The sequence below is a fragment of the Octodon degus genome, unplaced genomic scaffold, assembly GCF_000260255.1.
Source record: "Octodon degus isolate 3935 unplaced genomic scaffold, OctDeg1.0 scaffold00028, whole genome shotgun sequence".
NCBI classification, from domain to species: Eukaryota; Metazoa; Chordata; class Mammalia; order Rodentia; family Octodontidae; genus Octodon; species Octodon degus.
This window is the reverse complement of record NW_004524604.1, coordinates 493,002-499,716: the sequence shown is the minus strand read 5'-3', so window position 1 is coordinate 499,716 and position 6,715 is coordinate 493,002.

The following is a 6,715-nucleotide window of genomic DNA, read 5'->3' as shown; positions in this document are numbered from 1 at the left end:
GATGTGGTATGATACACAGCTCTAATCCCAGCACTCAAGAAGCAGAGGCTCAGGCTAGAGGATCTTGACATAATAGCCACTAATACAAATATTATGTAGTACCTTTAACCTTCCTCTGAAAGTTAAACTTCAGTTGATGAGTTAGTGTAAGAAAGACAATGATTACTGATAAAATCGGTCTTCAGGATTACTTTGCAGTTTAAAAAGAAAATGTAAATGAATCATTTGAATTATATTTGTTAACATATAAATATTAAAGAGATAGGTGCTTACCCATAAGAGCAAATATTTTCTTTTCCTGGTTCCCTAGTCTCAGAAAACACAACTAGGATTTCATAGACAAGGAAGTCTTCATGTGATGACTGCAATGACAAATATATCAATTCTGACAGTGTGGTGAAGATAAGGAGTGCAAAAGAAAAACTATGTAGGACATTCCTCATTTGTCTTTTTCTGCTAAGGGCCTCATGTAAGTCCCTGGGAAGGAGTCTGAAGGATGCAGGGGAGTGAAGGAGTGAAGTTCTGCTTGGGCTGATTCTCCAATAAGCCTCTGCCATGGGCGCAGATGTGCTGCAGTTCTTCCCTGTGTCCTGTCTCTTCACCATGTCTCCTGCTTTTCCAGCAACCCTATCCACTGACACAATCAACCCACCAGTCAGCCACACAATGATAATTCTTAAATATTTAATAGTATCAATATGGGCAAGGTATTACCAGCCCTATAGTCCACTCAGAAGTCTTACAGATTTCCCAAGACCTTGTGGCCCAGAAAGACTCTAATGCCCCCTCAGCAAACCAGCTCTCACTCAACACTTTGGGATATAATACCATTACCATCTTCTTGATCACGTCAAAAGACTAGGCTTCATCTTCAGTTCTTCTGTCCCTCTCCAAAAATGCCACCAACTCCATCAACAAGCTCTCTCTGTTTACCTGAAAATGTACTTCTGACCTGTCTTCCTTTTTATAACTTCACTAAAAATAGTCCGTCCATCATTTTTTCCCAGGACTACAACAGTGCCTTCCTTATAGCTTCCTTGTTTCTCCTATATGTAACATCCAGGGAGGTCTTTTTAAAAAGAAAATCTCATTGGTTTGCTCCTTGCTTAAAAGCCTCAAATGATTTCTCACTCTAACTACAATAAGGTACAGATGCCTTGCCATGCCCATCCCAGCCCTCAGACACCTTGGACGTCACTCCTGCTAGCTTTGCCTCCTAACTCTTCCAAGTTCCATTCTGCCTGATGGTCTGTGATCTGCCTAGAATTATCTCTGTCCCCAAAGCCACGCACAGCTCCAAGTCTTTGCCCAGTATCATCAATAACCAAGGTCCGTTGTGAATGCCAATAGTAATTTAACCCTTGCACATGAAAGTATCATTGTGCTCCTTCCTTATTTGTTCACTGTGACCCTTGATCTCATATAAATGCTGAACAAGGACAAAAGATTTCCTTGTTGTGTGATAAGCTCTTTAAGAGAATGTATCAGTGATGGATTTTGGCCTATATTTTATCTTATCTTTCATTATGATGATTAAAATCTGAAGAGAAAGAACATTCTCAAGGGAAATAGAACAGTTCTAGATTCAAGTGTTCATCATGAAATGAAAAGTAAAGCAATGAGCACTGCTGATCAGTGAGAGCTAAGAAAACCACGCATGGGCAGAGTGGAATGCAGGCACTGATTGCATTTTGCTGATCATGGTTATGCTGCAGATGCTCTGAGTAGCTTCCATTATACTACATACTGTTTTCATGGTGAGTCCCGGTACAAGGCTAACTGCCTTGGGGAGCACTGCCAACCTACGCTTGAGCAATACAAATGTAGCTGCTGCCACATTGCTCTGTTCCTCTCGCCCCGTTGCCCTAAACTGATTCCTATCTGAGACATCAACCCTTTTTGCTTTAAGAGACCCTTGGCAAGGAGCACATAAGGCAAACTCTGCATGCAAAATAACGAACACTCCTTATTCATGGGTTTGTGATCAGGATCTGCTTTAGGACAGAAGAGGTGTCATTTTGTCACTTAAGTATTCTGATGTATATATGTTCTCTGTGAGTCATGTACATTAAGTTAACTTTTAGAAGATTCCACAAAAAGATGTGAGTCAAAGTCTTTTTCTATTGTTTTGTGAGCAGAGAAGTTTCTGTTTACTTAAGATGTGTCTGTGAGTAACTACTTCAGGAGTGACAGCCTTGCTACCATCTTAGCCAATGCAAATAAGAGAATAATAAATTGTGTCTAATATTAGTCTATATGACTAGCAGGAAAAGGGTGGCTTTTGGACTTACAATCCCCAATTAGTTATTCTATCATTTGCCAGAACTCTGTAAAAATGGTTGAAGAGCCCCAATCAGGCTGTTTGTTAGAACAGCTGCTAAAGTTCAGTCAAGACATGACTTAGTCAGTAAATAAAAAGATAAGAAAATATCTTTGATTGTAATATTTAATTAGAGCAACAGATTTGCTCTTGCCAGATCTTTCTGTCATAATTTATACCAATGTTCAGTACTGTATCTTTTCTCTAGATCCAGTCTGAACATTGGTATAAATTATGACAGAAAGATCTGGCAAGAGCAAATCTATTCTCTCTAGTGTTCCTGATTTGCTGCCACATAAGTTATCTTTATACTTGCTGCTATAGAGCAAGGAAGTTGGCTGTTGACTATAAAGCAATAATAGCACAAGGAGCAGAATTTGTAATGAATACCACTTCCACCATAAGAATCAGAGCCTGATTTTCAACTCTAAATAAGTTTTCTGGGTCTTATATTTCAGAATGCAAAATAAGCCAGCAATATTTTAGTGGAATTATTGTGGTAGAGGTCTCCTTGAACAATAATTATGAATCTAGCCACACTGCACTATGAAGAGGAGAATGAAGATGTTTTTATTGTTAAGAAGAATCTCAAAATCTTCATAAAGATGTTGTTTCCTTATTAAAAATGTCATTCTTGGGCCAGCCTGATATTCAGCAGACTATAGTGCCTGTTTAGGCAAAGCGCAGTAGCTTGGGTTCAATGCCCAGTATGCTGTGATGAGCCTACCCCCAGGGCCCTCTGAGCAGGTGACTGAGACTGGGTGTGGTGGCACAAGCCTGTAATCCCAGCACTTGGCAGGCTGAAAACAGAAGAATCACTATGAGTCTAATCTACGTAGAAGGCCCTGTGGACCATGTCCTAAATACAGAAAAATATCATTCCTTGTCAAGAATGGTATCAACAGTAGAAATGTCACAAGGTCACTAAATGAGCTGATTCATTTCATTTCAATTCAACTAATCAACATTATTGAAATTAATTTGTGAGGTGCAGCAGCTAGATCTTGGACAACACCATAGCCAGCTATGTTTTCAGTATTGCGGATTTGTACAATATGTATTAATTTCTACAATCAGGAACAGTTTCCTGTGTTCTTAATAATACATGTGAAGCACTTCCATGAGCAGGGGAGAGAGACATGGTGATAACTCATCTGTTTCAAATCATAATCTATGAATTGCGACCTTTACTTTCATCAGTCTCTCATGACCCTTGTGAGCTTAGATGTGCAGTAAAGCTTGGAATAGCAGAACTAGTTCACATAGGAGGAATAAGTGCCTAAAAGGAAGCTGAAGCCAGAGACAGAGAAGAGGCTCTAGTATGATCAGAGCCCAGGTTGATGCTGGAACAGCCTGGAGGCCACTTGTAATTAGGCCAGTGGGAAGTGTAAGAGCCTTAAAATATTCATGCTATTCTGAAATAAATTTGATTTAGCTACATATATAAGATTTATAAATTCTTTGTCCACCTTCCACATGACTTCTATGGTACCATATGTACTTTCTTGCATTCTATACTAGCCCTTATCTAGTCCCACAGTTCTGCCACCAGCCCACACTCTACCACTTATGAGGAAGTGTCTTCACCATATATTGCATGTCAGTGACATGCAGAGAAAGAGCTGCAGGCTTTGAAATTGCACTTGGATCTTTTTCCTCTTTCCTAGCTTAGAGGTGGCTCTGTCACAGAGATGCCCTTCCTTCATTCCATGAATTTCTTGGCACTCCTTGCTATGTATTTCCTCATAGCTCTGTTGGCCCCTGATGTGTATATACTTCTAGATAAACTCATCAGTCCCTTTTTTCTGTGTCTGCCTACATCACAGACTCAGTGAGAATGGGCATTTCCTTCCATCTGTCCACACTGCATCCCAGCTTCTATTGCAGTGCTTGGTGTAGAGTCGGTGCCTAAAAGCAACTGATAGATGCATTAATTAAATATAAGCTTTTACCTTTGTTCCCCTTTTAGGACCAAGTCAAAACTCTGGACATGTTGAGAAAGAGAGAGTTAAGGCCAGCTGTTTGGTTTATCTGCTTTTTATCTTTTCCAAAGCTTGACACTGGCTGCCTCACAGGAAATTTAGATTAGAGATTATGGAAGCTGAATATAGAGATCCTGGGAGCTGAAAGTATTTATGTTCTGGAGAAAATTCTAACCCTAAACTGTACTCAATGGAAAATTTAGATATATTTTGCCCATTGAATTGTCCTGACAACAAAGCAATGGCTAATGCCTAGGGGCAGGGCCTTAACAAGGATATAGCCTATACCTATAGTAATGTAAAAATGTCTTCCTTCTCCTCTTAAAAACAAAACAAGTTCCCAGACTTGATTTTATTCATTTAGCACATGGTCAAGTTCAAGAAGCATGTTTACAACTTAAAAATATGATGAAAAATGAAGATTATTTAGTTATTTTTCTCTTCCTCCCCATCCCTGCTGGAGGTCATTGTAATTTCCCAGTTTGAGAGTCCCAGAGAATAAGGACAAGAACAGAGGACAATCCTCACATTGTCATTCCCTTTGAGGTTGAATATTAGGTCACTAGTACTCTGGAAACGTGATCCTTGATAGAAAGACACCTTCAGAGTACTCCGTTAGATATTTCACTGAGTTTCTAATGTCAGAAAGTATGTTTATTTCTGATAGCTTGAACCTGTTACTTCCATGTTCACTCAGTATGTAGACAACCTGGTGGATTTTGTTCATCTGAAGGCCCCATGAGCCACTTGAGAATTCCTTGGTCCCTGTACTAAACTTTAGTGGGACATAAAGTGACTCTTATTATTTGTATTTATATGTTAAATAAGGCTGGGGCAAGCAAACTAATTTCAATGCTCCACAGAAAAGTAACTTACTCCAAATTATTCTAAGCAAAATCATTTTTCTCCTGCTTGAACGGATAAGCCTGTGAGCCACACTGCTTATGTATGAAGAATGCAGTTTCCAAGCTAGGTTTGTTTTAAGACTTTGCTTTGTGTTTCCAATGCTCCCTAGTACTTCTGTCTTTGGAAAATTCACCTAAAAAAAAACCACTCAGTTGAGGACTTAGAAGGATATAGTTTTCCTTCCTTAACCTAGCATTTTGAGATAGCATTCAAATTAGAAAGTGTTGTGGGAATTTTAGCATAACTTGATCAACAGGTTTTCTGCTAATCCTTAGGAAGTTGATAGCCAGTGACCTAAATAAAATTTGTTTGAGAATGACTTCATTATTTCCTTCCAAAACATACTCTTTCTCTTTTGATGAAATTAGAATCCACCCAACCTAGTCAACAAGGAACAGGATTTGGCTACTCTCTCTGACCTCCAATAATTAATCCTGCAGATCCAGTGATGTTTTTTAACCTTAAATATTTTTCAACTTCCAATCTGTTGCTGCTGTCTCCATCTTCAGCTTGAGGACTCTAGCTATTTTATTCTACCTAGGGCTGGTGACACAAATGTGAAATTCTATAGCTATCTAAATTAGTATCTCTAGATTGACAGTTCTGGAGGTTTTCCGCAAGCAGAACTTTCAGGGCTGTCTCCTGCTTGAACAATATTTTCCTTTTTTATACAAAAATAGAACCTACTGAGCCCTTACATCCAGGTTATTGATGCCTATTATACTGGGTGTGATACAGGAGGTTTTGCATACACTGCACTGTCCTAGAAGGAAGTGGAGCTTGAAGCTCTGAAGATGATCTTGAAGGAAGATGACTTTGGAGGGGAATACCAGTAGTAGTCTTTCCATATTGCTTCAGAGAAAGCTACAAGTTCTAAGTCAACCAATTTCATAGTGGTAGTCATGAGAATAAAAAAGAAAGAAATGGAATTTTTTGCTTTACAGCCTTACATCTTCCTTATCACTTCATTTCCCACTCTTTTAACATTTCTATGAGCTGCTTGGCATCTTTGAATTATCTTCTTACTTTCTATAATTGTCCAGTGTCAACTTGATACCTGGAACTGCAAGGTTGAGATCTTGCCTACATGAGCAGTGCTAGCAAGATAGCACTTTAAATTTTTTTTTTTAAATTTGGTACAGGGTCTCACCACACAGCTCAGACTCATAGTGATACTCCTGTTTCAGCACCGCCCCCCCCAGTGCTGGAATTACAGGTGTGTGCTACCATACTCGGTTTTGGTAGCCAGCTCAGCACGCCCAGGGCAGGACTGGCATGGCATATGAAACCAGAGATTGAACCCAGGTCCCTGCATTTGCCAAGCAGGCACTTAGACTGCCATACTATCTGCCTAGAAGATGGCTTTTTTACAGAAGAAATTTGAGAGCTGGGTAAAGAATTCCTGTGTTTTGAAAACTAAGAACCACAGACATGTAACATGAACTGCCATTAGGCTGAAAAGACAAAAAAGACTCCTGTTATCATAAAAGGAAATTCAACTGATCTC